Below are 13,141 nucleotides of genomic sequence, written 5' to 3' on the forward strand. Positions count from 1 at the left end.
TCATCATGAACATGCATCCCTTTATAAGGACATAACATGGAGGACGCATGAACATGAATGCCTGAATTTTATGGTGGTGGCCTTCGGGTGATTTGGCACGTGCAATTGGTGAAGAGCACTTCTCCTGCGCAAAAAAATAAATGTACTATTAGCACCCCAGAGGGAGCCTCTGCACTTCTTATAGGGAGAAAACTCTGCAATGGAAGGGGACAGGGTCAATAACAGCTGTAAACTCTCACAAGACCATCACTGCTCTCACACTTTCCTGCTCTCAGGCTGGCGGGCCATTATCGGCCCTGGCTGCCGCACCATTGCCAGGTTTGTGTAACTATATTATTTCTAATTGGCTCCACTTTGATGACTTTCATTTGGATTCTGACTTGATTATTGAGATCTTAAATAAGTGACTGGGGATCAGGTGTCCACTTATTCTCATAGATAACATCACAACCAACCTTTAATTCAAACATGAGTCATGACATCACAGATGGAGTACAGCTTATGATAGAGGTGGAACGTCACATTGTAGCAGCCCAAGTAGCTCGCCGTGATCGTATAGTGGTTAGTACTCTGCGTTGTGGCCGCAGCAACCTCGGTTCGCACGGCATTGCGGTGAGGCAATGTCACGGCAGTTGGGCAGATATTTTAGAATTTCCATTAATACATTGGCAATCTCTGTGGAGGACTGAAACAATTCGATATGTCCTGTTACTGTTATGAACCTTTTGTTTCTTTAATGCTCTTTGCACACTTTTTCATCGGGTGACTGTAATGTATTTCAACCAAATCTAATTAAGAGCGCATTATGTGGTGACATTTGCAGTACATGAAACATTATAACACTGCCATTTACGTCAATAACCACTAGCTTGATTAAGACATATGTATTGCAGCGACAGTATTTCCCAGTTACAAATGGGAATAAAAACAACATCCGCGAGGGATTACACCAACGACATTTAACTGATGTTGCCAATGGAGCGCGTTACAGAGAGCGCGAGGTCCCGCCTTTACAGTCACACGCTGATGATAATACAGATGTTTAAATAAACAGACATATCTGTGGACTTGTGGTCTTTCTACATTGGGACTCATAGTCTAGTCCTAGGCTATTGTAGGCACTGGCCTATCTTTTAGTGGAATGAGAGGCATTCTGTAGTCGCGTGAAAGGACCTTTCAAGTCAATCTGATCTGTATTGTCCTGTGAAAAAAAGCGTTCTTAGACACAGTGAGGAGTTTTTGGGGATAATGGGAAAATCATTTCCAACTAAATGACAGGAATTTCTTAGTCCAATCATGAGGTGTGCTAGGCTTTTTTATACTGTGGCGGAAAGAGAGAGAGTATAACAGTCATTATAAATAAAGGGCCAAGGAAGTGACAGTTTATGGAAGGAACAATTTGCACATAGTTTTAGAATGTGGTCAGGAGGAGGACAATGTGCTTACACATATGAAACATTAGAAGGTAGACATTATGGAAGCACATATATTTCTTTATTTTTATTGTATTTGGGGAGAGGGGGTTAATATAGCACGTCCAATGTGGAAAAGTGCTTTCCATAGCACCTTGCAGGTGGGCGACATCTAGAGCTGTGCAGTAGCCACCCATGCCCCAGACGTCAAAGAGAACAAGAAGTTACACATGTTGGAAGTGAGGGTGAGACATTGAGGAGATATGATCCCCGTATGAAGTCGAGAGAAGGAGGAGGCGTGAACGTGCATCCATGTATGCAGGCGAGAAGGGAAGGAGCGTTGGTCATGCATCCCTGCATGAGGGTGAGACAGGGAGGAGATATGATCCCCGTATGAAGCCGAGAGAAGGAGGAGGCGTGAACGTGCATCCATGTATGCGGGCGAGACAGGAAGGAGCGTTGGTCATGCATCCCTGCATGAGGGTGAGACAGGGAGGAGATATGATCCCCGTATGAAGCCGAGAGAAGGAGGAGGCGTGAATGTGCATCCATGTATGCGGCGAGACGGGAAGGAGCATTGGTCATGCATCCCTTCCTGAGGGTGAGACAGGGAGGAGATAAAATCCCCGTATGAAGTCGAGAGAACGAGGAGACATGAACGTGCATCCATGTATGCGGGCGAGAAGGGAAGGAGCATTGGTCATGCATCCCTGCATGAGGGTGAGACAGGGAGGAGATAAAATCCCTGTATGAAGCCAAGAGAACGAGGCGGAATGAACATGCATCCTTGTATGCAGGTGTGACATAGAGTCATCATGAACATGCATCCCTTTATAAGGACATAACATGGAGGACGCATGAACATGAATGCCTGAATTTTATGGTGGTGGCCTTCGGGTGATTTGGCACGTGCAATTGGTGAAGAGCACTTCTCCTGCGCAAAAAAATAAATGTACTATTAGCACCCCAGAGGGAGCCTCTGCACTTCTTATAGGGAGAAAACTCTGCAATGGAAGAGGACAGGGTCAATAACAGCTGTAAACTCTCACAAGACCATCACTGCTCTCACACTTTCCTGCTCTCAGGCTGGCGGGCCATTATCGGCCCTGGCTGCCGCACCATTGCCAGGTTTGTGTAACTATATTATTTCTAATTGGCTCCACTTTGATGACTTTCATTTGGATTCTGACTTGATTATTGAGATCTTAAATAAGTGACTGGGGATCAGGTGTCCACTTATTCTCATAGATAACATCACAACCAACCTTTAATTCAAACATGAGTCATGACATCACAGATGGAGTACAGCTTATGATAGAGGTGGAACGTCACATTGTAGCAGCCCAAGTAGCTTGCCGTGATCGTATAGTGGTTAGTACTCTGCGTTGTGGCCGCAGCAACCTCGGTTCGCACGGCATTGCGGTGAGGCAATGTCACGGCAGTTGGGCAGATATTTTAGAATTTCCATTAATACATTGGCAATCTCTGTGGAGGACTGAAACAATTCGATATGTCCTGTTACTGTTATGAACCTTTTGTTTCTTTAATGCTCTTTGCACACTTTTTCATCGGATGACTGTAATGTATTTCAACCAAATCTAATTAAGAGCGCATTATGTGGTGACATTTGCAGTACATGAAACATTATAACACTGCCATTTACGTCAATAACCACTAGCTTGATTAAGACATATGTATTGCAGCGACAGTATTTCCCAGTTACAAATGGGAATAAAAACAACATCCGCGAGGGATTACACCAACGACATTTAACTGATGTTGCCAATGGAGCGCGTTACAGAGAGCGCGAGGTCCCGCCTTTACAGTCACACGCTGATGATAATACAGATGTTTAAATAAACAGACATATCTGTGGACTTGTGGTCTTTCTACATTGGGACTCATAGTCTAGTCCTAGGCTATTGTAGGCACTGGCCTATCTTTTAGTGGAATGAGAGGCATTCTGTAGTCGCGTGAAAGGACCTTTCAAGTCAATCTGATCTGTATTGTCCTGTGAAAAAAAGCGTTCTTAGACACAGTGAGGAGTTTTTGGGGATAATGGGAAAATCATTTCCAACTAAATGACAGGAATTTCTTAGTCCAATCATGAGGTGTGCTAGGCTTTTTTATACTGTGGCGGAAAGAGAGAGAGTATAACAGTCATTATAAATAAAGGGCCAAGGAAGTGACAGTTTATGGAAGGAACAATTTGCACATAGTTTTAGAATGTGGTCAGGAGGAGGACAATGTGCTTACACATATGAAACATTAGAAGGTAGACATTATGGAAGCACATATATTTCTTTATTTTTATTGTATTTGGGGAGAGGGGGTTAATATAGCACGTCCAATGTGGAAAAGTGCTTTCCATAGCACCTTGCAGGTGGGCGACATCTAGAGCTGTGCAGTAGCCACCCATGCCCCAGACGTCAAAGAGAACAAGAAGTTACACATGTTGGAAGTGAGGGTGAGACATTGAGGAGATATGATCCCCGTATGAAGTCGAGAGAAGGAGGAGGCGTGAACGTGCATCCATGTATGCAGGCGAGAAGGGAAGGAGCGTTGGTCATGCATCCCTGCATGAGGGTGAGACAGGGAGGAGATATGATCCCCGTATGAAGCCGAGAGAAGGAGGAGGCGTGAACGTGCATCCATGTATGCGGGCGAGACAGGAAGGAGCGTTGGTCATGCATCCCTGCATGAGGGTGAGACAGGGAGGAGATATGATCCCCGTATGAAGCCGAGAGAAGGAGGAGGCGTGAACGTGCATCCATGTATGCAGGCGAGAAGGGAAGGAGCATTGGTCATGTATCCCTGCATGAGGGTGAGACAGGGAGGAGATATGATCCCCGTATGAAGCCGAGAGAAGGAGGAGGCGTGAACGTGCATCCATGTATGCGGGCGAGACAGGAAGGAGCATTGGTCATGCATCCCTGCATGAGGGTGAGACAGGGAGGAGATATGATCCCCGTATGAAGCCGAGAGAAGGAGGAGGCGTGAACGTGCATCCATGTATGCGGGCGAGACGGGAAGGAGCATTGGTCATGCATCCCTTCCTGAGGGTGAGACAGGGAGGAGATAAAATCCCCGTATGAAGCCGAGAGAACGAGAAGACATGAACGTGCATCCATGTATGCGGGCGAGAAGGGAAGGAGCATTGTTCATGCATCCCTGCATGAGTGTGAGACAGGGAGGAGATAAAATCCCTGTATGAAGCCAAGAGAACGAGGCGGCATGAACATGCATCCTTGTATGCAGGTGTGACATGGAGTCATCATGAACATGCATCCCTTTATAAGGACATAACATGGAGGACGCATGAACATGAATGCCTGAATTTTATGGTGGTGGCCTTCGGGTGATTTGGCACGTGCAATTGGCGAAGAGCACTTCTCCTGTGCAAAGAAATAAATTTACTATTAGCACCCCGGAGGGAGCCTCTGCACTTCTTATAGGGAGAAAACTCTGCAATGGAAGGGGACAGGGTCAATAACAGCTGTAAACTCTCACAAGACCATCACTGCTCTCACACTTTCCTGCTCTCAGGCTGGCGGGCCATTATCGGCCCTGGCTGCCGACCCATTGCCAGGTTTGTGTTACTATATTATTTCTAATTGGCTCCACTTTGATGACTTTCATTTGGATTCTGACTTGATTATTGAGATCTTAAATAAGTGACTGGGGATCAGGTGTCCACTTATTCTCATGGCTAACATCACAACCAACCTTTAATTCAAACATGAGTCATGACATCACAGATGGAGTACAGCTTATGATAGAGGTGGAACGTCACATTGTAGCAGCCCAAGTAGCTCGCCGTGATCGTATAGTGGTTAGTACTCTGCCTTGTGGCCGCAGCAACCTCGGTTCGAATCCGAGTCACGGCATTGCGGTGAGGCAATGTCACGGCAGTTGGGCAGATATTTTAGAATTTCCATTAATACATTGGCAATCTCTGTGGAGGACTGAAACAATTCGATTTGTCCTGTTACTGTTATGAACCTTTTGTTTCTTTAATGCTCTTTGCACACTTTTTCATCGGGTGATTGTAATGTATTTCAACCAAATCTAATTAAGAGCGCATTATGTGGTGACATTTGCAGTACATGAAACATTATAACACTGCCATTTACGTCAATAACCACTAGCTTGATTAAGACATATGTATTGCAGCGACAGTATTTCCCAGTTACAAATGGGAATAAAAACAACATCCGCGAGGGATTGAACCAACGACATTTAACTGATGTTGCCAATGGAGCGCGTTACAGAGAGCGCGAGGTCCCGCCTTTACAGTCACACGCTGATGATAATACAGATGTTTAAATAAACAGGCATATCTGTGGACTTGTGGTCTTTCTACATTGGGACTCATAGTCTAGTCCTAGGCTATTGTAGGCAAAGGCGTATCTTTTAGTGGAATGAGAGGCATTCTGTAGTCGCGTGAAAGGACCTTTCAAGTCAATCTGATCTGTATTGTCCTGTGAAAAAAAGCGTTCTTAGACACAGTGAGGAGTTTTTGGGGATAATGGGAAAATCATTTCCAACTAAATGACAGGAATTTCTTAGTCCAATCATGAGGTGTGCTAGGCTTTTTTATACTGTGGCGGAAAGAGAGAGAGTATAACAGTCATTATAAATAAAGGGCCAAGGAAGTGACAGTTTATGGAAGGAACAATTTGCACATAGTTTTAGAATGTGGTCAGGAGGAGGACAATGTGCTTACACATATGAAACATTAGAAGGTAGACATTATGGAAGCACATATATTTCTTTATTTTTATTGTATTTGGGGAGAGGGGGTTAATATAGCACGTCCAATGTGGAAAAGTGCTTTCCATAGCACCTTGCAGGTGGGCGACATCTAGAGCTGTGCAGTAGCCACCCATGCCCCAGACGTCAAAGAGAACAAGAAGTTACACATGTTGGAAGTGAGGGTGAGACATTGAGGAGATATGATCCCCGTATGAAGCCGAGAGAAGGAGGAGGCGTGAACGTGCATCCATGTATGCAGGCGAGAAGGGAAGGAGCATTGGTCATGCATCCCTGAATGAGGGTGAGACAGGGAGGAGATATGATCCCCTTATGAAGCCGAGAGAAGGAGGAGGTGTGAACGTGCATCCATGTATGCGGGCGAGACAGGAAGGAGCGTTGGTCATGCATCCCTGCATGAGGGTGAGACAGGGAGGAGATATAATCCCCGTATGAAGCCGAGAGAAGGAGGAGGCGTGAACGTGCATCCATGTATGCAGGCGAGAAGGGAAGGAGCATTGGTCATGCATCCCTGCATGAGGGTGAGACAGGGAGGAGATATGATCCCCGTATGAAGCCGAGAGAAGGAGGAGGCGTGAACGTGCATCCATGTATGCGGGCGATACAGGAAGGAGCATTGGTCATGCATCCCTGCATGAGGGTGAGACAGGGAGGAGATATGATCCCCGTATGAAGCCGAGAGAAGGAGGAGGCGTGAATGTGCATCCATGTATGCGGGCGAGACGGGAAGGAGCATTGGTCATGCATCCCTTCCTGAGGGTGAGACAGGGTGGAGATAAAATCCCCGTATGAAGCCGAGAGAACGAGGAGACATGAACGTGCATCCATGTATGCGGGCGAGAAGGGAAGGAGCATTGGTCATGCATCCCTGCATGAGGGTGAGACAGGGAGGAGATAAAATCCCTGTATGAAGCCAAGAGAACGAGGCGGCATGAACATGCATCCTTGTATGCAGGTGTGACATGGAGTCATCATGAACATGCATCCCTTTATAAGGACATAACATGGAGGACGCATGAACATGAATGCCTGAATTTTATGGTGGTGGCCTTCGGGTGATTTGGCACGTGCAATTGGTGAAGGGCACTTCTCCTGCGCAAAAAAATAAATTTACTATTAGCACCCCGGAGGGAGCCTCTGCACTTCTTATAGGGAGAAAACTCTGCAATGGAAGGGGACAGGGTCAATAACAGCTGTAAACTCTCACAAGACCATCACTGCTCTCACACTTTCCTGCTCTCAGGCTGGCCGGCCATTATCGGCCCTGGCTGCCGCACCATTGCCAGGTTTGTGTAACTATATTATTTCTAATTGGCTCCACTTTGATGACTTTCATTTGGATTCTGACTTGATTATTGAGATCTTAAATAAGTGACTGTTGATCAGGTGTCCACTTATTCTCATGGATAACATCACAACCAACCTTTAATTCAAACATGAGTCATGACATCACAGATGGAGTACAGCTTATGATAGAGGTGGAACATCACATTGTAGCAGCCCAAGTAGCTCGCCGTGATCGTATAGATCGTATAGTGGTTAGTACTCTGCGTTGTGGCCGCAGCAACCTCAGTTCAAATCCGAGTCACGGCATTGCGGTGAGGCAATGTCACGGCAGTTGGGCAGATATTTTAGAATTTCCATTAATACATTGGCAATCTCTGTGGAGGACTGAAACAATTCGATATGTTCTGTTACTGTTATGAACCTTTTGTTTCTTTAATGCTCTTTGCACACTTTTTCATCGGGTGACTGTAATGTATTTCAACCAAATCTAATTAAGAGCGCATTATGTGGTGACATTTGCAGTACATGAAACATTATAACACTGCCATTTACGTCAATAACCACTAGCTTGATTAAGACATATGTATTGCAGCAACAGTATTTCCCAGTTAAAAATGGGAATAAAAACAACATCCGCGAGGGATTGAACCAACGACATTTAACTGATGTTGCCAATGGAGCGCGTTACAGAGAGCGCGAGGTCCCGCCTTTACAGTCACACGCTGATGATAATACAGATGTTTAAATAAACAGGCATATCTGTGGACTTGTGGTCTTTCTACATTGGGACTCATAGTCTAGTCCTAGGCTATTGTAGGCAAAGGCGTATCTTTTAGTGGAATGAGAGGCATTCTGTAGTCGCGTGAAAGGACCTTTCAAGTCAATCTGATCTGTATTGTCCTGTGAAAAAAAGCGTTCTTAGACACAGTGAGGAGTTTTTGGGGATAATGGGAAAATCATTTCCAACTAAATGACAGGAATTTCATAGTCCAATCATGAGGTGTGCTAGGCTTTTTTATACTGTGGCGGAAAGAGAGAGAGTATAACAGTCATTATAAATAAAGGGCCAAGGAAGTGACAGTTTATGGAAGGAACAATTTGCACATAGTTTTAGAATGTGGTCAGGAGGAGGACAATGTGCTTACACATATGAAACATTAGAAGGTAGACATTATGGAAGCACATATATTTCTTTATTTTTATTGTATTTGGGGAGAGGGGGTTAATATAGCACGTCCAATGTGGAAAAGTGCTTTCCATAGCACCTTGCAGGTGGGCGACATCTAGAGCTGTGCAGTAGCCACCCATGCCCCAGACGTCAAAGAGAACAAGAAGTTACACATGTTGGAAGTGAGGGTGAGACATTGAGGAGATATGATCCCCGTATGAAGCCGAGAGAAGGAGGAGGCGTGAACGTGCATCCATGTATGCAGGCGAGAAGGGAAGGAGCATTGGTCATGCATCCCTGCATGAGGGTGAGACAGGGAGGAGATATGATCCCTGTATGAAGCCGAGTGAAGGCTGAGGTGTGAACGTGCATCCATGTATGCGGGCGAGACAGGAAGGAGCGTTGGTCATGCATCCCTGCATGAGGGTGAGACAGGGAGGAGATATGATCCCCGTATGAAGCCGAGAGAAGGAGGAGGCGTGAACGTGCATCCATGTATGCAGGCGAGAAGGGAAGGAGCATTGGTCATGCATCCCTGCATGAGGGTGAGACAGGGAGGAGATATGATCCCCGTATGAAGCCGAGAGAAGGAGGAGGCATGAACGTGCATCCATGTATGCGGGCGAGACAGGAAGGAGCATTGGTCATGCATCCCTGCATGAGGGTGAGACAGGGAGGAGATATGATCCCCGTATGAAGCCGAGAGAAGGAGGAGGCGTGAATGTGCATCCATGTATGCGGGCGAGACGGGAAGGAGCATTGGTCATGCATTCCTTCCAGAGGGTGAGACAGGGAGGAGATAAAATCCCTGTATGAAACCAAGAGAACGAGGCGGCATGAACATGCATCCTTGTATGCAGGTGTGACATGGAGTCATCATGAACATGCATCCCTTTATAAGGACATAACATGGAGGACGCATGAACATGAATGCCTGAATTTTATGGTGGTGGCCTTAGGGTGATTTGGCACGTGCAATTGGTGAAGAGCACTTCTCCTGCGCAAAAAAATAAATTTACTATTAGCACCTCGGAGGGAGCCTCTGCACTTCTTATAGGGAGAAAACTCTGCAATGGAAGGGGACAGGGTCAATAACAGCTGTAAACTCTCAAAAGACCATCACTGCTCTCACCCTTTCCTGCTCTCAGGCTGGCGGGCCATTATCGGCTCTGGCTGCCGCACCATTGCCAGGTTTGTGTAAATATATTATTTCTAATTGGCTCCACTTTGATGACTTTCATTTGGATTCTGACTTGATTATTGAGATCTTAAATAAGTGACTGGGGATCAGGTGTCCACTTATTCTCATGGATAACATCACAACCAACCTTTAATTCAAACATGAGTCATGACATCACAGATGGAGTACAGCTTATGATAGAGGTGGAACATCAAATTTTGTAGCAGCCCAAGTAGCTCGCCGTGATCGTATAGTGGTTAGTACTCTGCGTTGTGGCCGCAGCAACCTCGGTTCGAATCCGAGTCACGGCATTGCGGTGAGGCAGTTGGGCAGATATTTTAGAATTTCCATTAATACATTGGCAATCTCTGTGGAGGACTGAAACAATTCGATATGTCCTGTTACTGTTATGAACCTTTTGTTTCTTTAATGCTCTTTGCACACTTTTTCATCGGGTGACTGTAATGTATTTCAACCAAATCTAATTAAGAGCGCATTATGTGGTGACATTTGCAGTACATGAAACATTATAACACTGCCATTTACGTCAATAACCACTAGCTTGATTAAGACATATGTATTGCAGCGACAGTATTTCCCAGTTACAAATGGGAATAAAAACAACATCCGCGAGGGATTGAACCAACGACATTTAACTGATGTTGCCAATGGAGCGCGTTACAGAGAGCGCGAGGTCCCGCCTTTAGAGTCACACGCTGATGATAATACAGATGTTTAAATAAACAGGCATATCTGTGGACTTGTGGTCTTTCTACATTGGGACTCATAGTCTAGTCCTAGGCTATTGTATTCACTGGCGTATCTTTTAGTGGAATGAGAGGCATTCTGTAGTCGTGTGAAAGGACCTTTCAAGTCAATCTGATCTGTATTGTCCTGTGAAAAAAAGCGTTCTTAGACACAGTGAGGAGTTTTTGGGGATAATGGGAAAATCATTTCCAACTAAATGACAGGAATTTCTTAGTCCAATCATGAGGTGTGCTAGGCTTTTTTATACTGTGGCGGAAAGAGAGAGAGTATAACAGTCATTATAAATAAAGGGCCAAGGAAGTGACCGTTTATGGAAGGAACAATTTGCACATAGTTTTAGAATGTGGTCAGGAGGAGGACAATGTGCTTACACATATGAAACATTAGAAGGTAGACATTATGGAAGCACATATATTTCTTTATTTTTATTGTATTTGGGGAGAGGGGGTTAATATAGCACGTCCAATGTGGAAAAGTGCTTTCCATAGCACCTTGCAGGTGGGCGACATCTAGAGCTGTGCAGTAGCCACCCATGCCCCAGACGTCAAAGAGAACAAGAAGTTACACATGTTGGAAGTGAGGGTGAGACATTGAGGAGATATGATCCCCGTATGAAGCCGAGAGAAGGAGGAGGCGTGAACGTGCATCCATGTATGCAGGCGAGAAGGGAAGGAGCATTGGTCATGCATCCCTGCATGAGGGTGAGACAGGGAGGAGATATGATCCCCGTATGAAGCCGAGAGAAGGAGGAGGTGTGAACGTGCATCCATGTATGCGGGCGAGACAGGAAGGAGCGTTGGTCATGCATCCCTGCATGAGGGTGAGACAGGGAGGAGATATGATCCCCGTATGAAGCCGAGAGAAGGAGGAGGCGTGAACGTGCATCCATGTATGCAGGCGAGAAGGGAAGGAGCATTGGTCATGCATCCCTGCATGAGGGTGAGACAGGGAGGAGATATGATCCCCGTATGAAGCCGAGAGAAGGAGGAGGCGTGAACGTGCATCCATGTATGCGGGCGAGACAGGAAGGAGCATTGGTCATGCATCCCTGCATGAGGGTGAGACAGGGAGGAGATATGATCCCCGTATGAAGCCGAGAGAAGGAGGAGGCGTGAATGTGCATCCATGTATGCGGGCGAGACGGGAAGGAGCATTGGTCATGCATTCCTTCCAGAGGGTGAGACAGGGAGGAGATAAAATCCCTGTATGAAGCCGAGAGAACGAGGAGACATGAATGTGCATCCATGTATGCGGGCGAGAAGGGAAGGAGCATTGGTCATGCATCCCTGCATGAGGGTGAGACAGGGAGGAGATAAAATCCCTGTATGAAACCAAGAGAACGAGGCGGCATGAACATGCATCCTTGTATGCAGGTGTGACATGGAGTCATCATGAACATGCATCCCTTTATAAGGTCATAACATGGAGGACGCATGAACATGAATGCCTGAATTTTATGGTGGTGGCCTTCGGGTGATTTGGCACGTGCAATTGGCGAAGAGCACTTCTCCTGTGCAAAAAAATAAATTTACTATTAGCACCCCGGAGGGAGCCTCTGCACTTCTTATAGGGAGAAAACTCTGCAATGGAAGGGGACAGGGTCAATAACAGCTGTAAACTCTCACAAGACCATCACTGCTCTCACACTTTCCTGCTCTCAGGCTGGCGGGCCATTATCGGCCCTGGCTGCCAACCCATTGCCAGGTTTGTGTAACTATATTATTTCTAATTGGCTCCACTTTGATGACTTTCATTTGGATTCTGACTTGATTATTGAGATCTTAAATAAGTGACTGGGGATCAGGTGTCCACTTATTCTCATGGATAACATCACAACCAACCTTTAATTCAAACATGAGTCATGACATCACAGATGGAGTACAGCTTATGATAGAGGTGGAACGTCACATTGTAGCAGCCCAAGTAGCTCGCCGTGATCGTATAGTGGTTAGTACTCTGCGTTGTGGCCGCAGCAACCTCGGTTCGAATCCGAGTCACGGCATTGCGGTGAGGCAATGTCACGGCAGTTGGGCAGATATTTTAGAATTTCCATTAATACATTGGCAATCTCTGTGGAGGACTGAAACAATTCGATATGTCGTGTTACTGTTATGAACCTTTTGTTTCTTTAATGCTCTTTGCACACTTTTTCATCGGGTGACTGTAATGTATTTCAACCAAATCTAATTAAGAGCGCATTATGTGGTGACATTTGCAGTACATGAAACATTATAACACTGCCATTTACGTCAATAACCACTAGCTTGATTAAGACATATGTATTGCAGCGACAGTATTTCCCAGTTACAAATGGGAATAAAAACAACATCCGCGAGGGATTGAACCAACGACATTTAACTGATGTTGCCAATGGAGCGCGTTACAGAGAGCGCGAGGTCCCGCCTTTAGAGTCACACGCTGATGATAATACAGATGTTTAAATAAACAGGCATATCTGTGGACTTGTGGTCTTTCTACATTGGGACTCATAGTCTAGTCCTAGGCTATTGTATTCACTGGCGTATCTTTTAGTGGAATGAGAGGCATTCTGTA

The 13,141-nt window shown here is 45.7% G+C and overlaps 2 non-coding genes across 2 annotated transcripts; both read left to right on the forward strand.

Annotated features, from left to right (window-relative positions):
* The first annotated feature begins 10,059 nt into the window (after window positions 1-10,059).
* Window positions 10,060-10,131, forward strand: TRNAH-GUG (transfer RNA histidin (anticodon GUG)). The gene has a single exon. It is a non-coding gene; the product is annotated as a tRNA-His (tRNA).
* Window positions 10,132-12,518: 2,387 nt separating this feature from the next.
* TRNAH-GUG (transfer RNA histidin (anticodon GUG)) lies at window positions 12,519-12,590 on the forward strand. Its single transcript has one exon. It is a non-coding gene; the product is annotated as a tRNA-His (tRNA).
* The last annotated feature ends 551 nt before the right edge of the window (window positions 12,591-13,141 follow it).

The sequence above is a fragment of the Ambystoma mexicanum genome (assembly GCF_040938575.1).
Source record: "Ambystoma mexicanum isolate Mex_15411 chromosome 12 unlocalized genomic scaffold, UKY_AmexF1_1 Mex_chr12_unloc.1, whole genome shotgun sequence".
Taxonomy (NCBI): Eukaryota; Metazoa; Chordata; class Amphibia; order Caudata; family Ambystomatidae; genus Ambystoma; species Ambystoma mexicanum.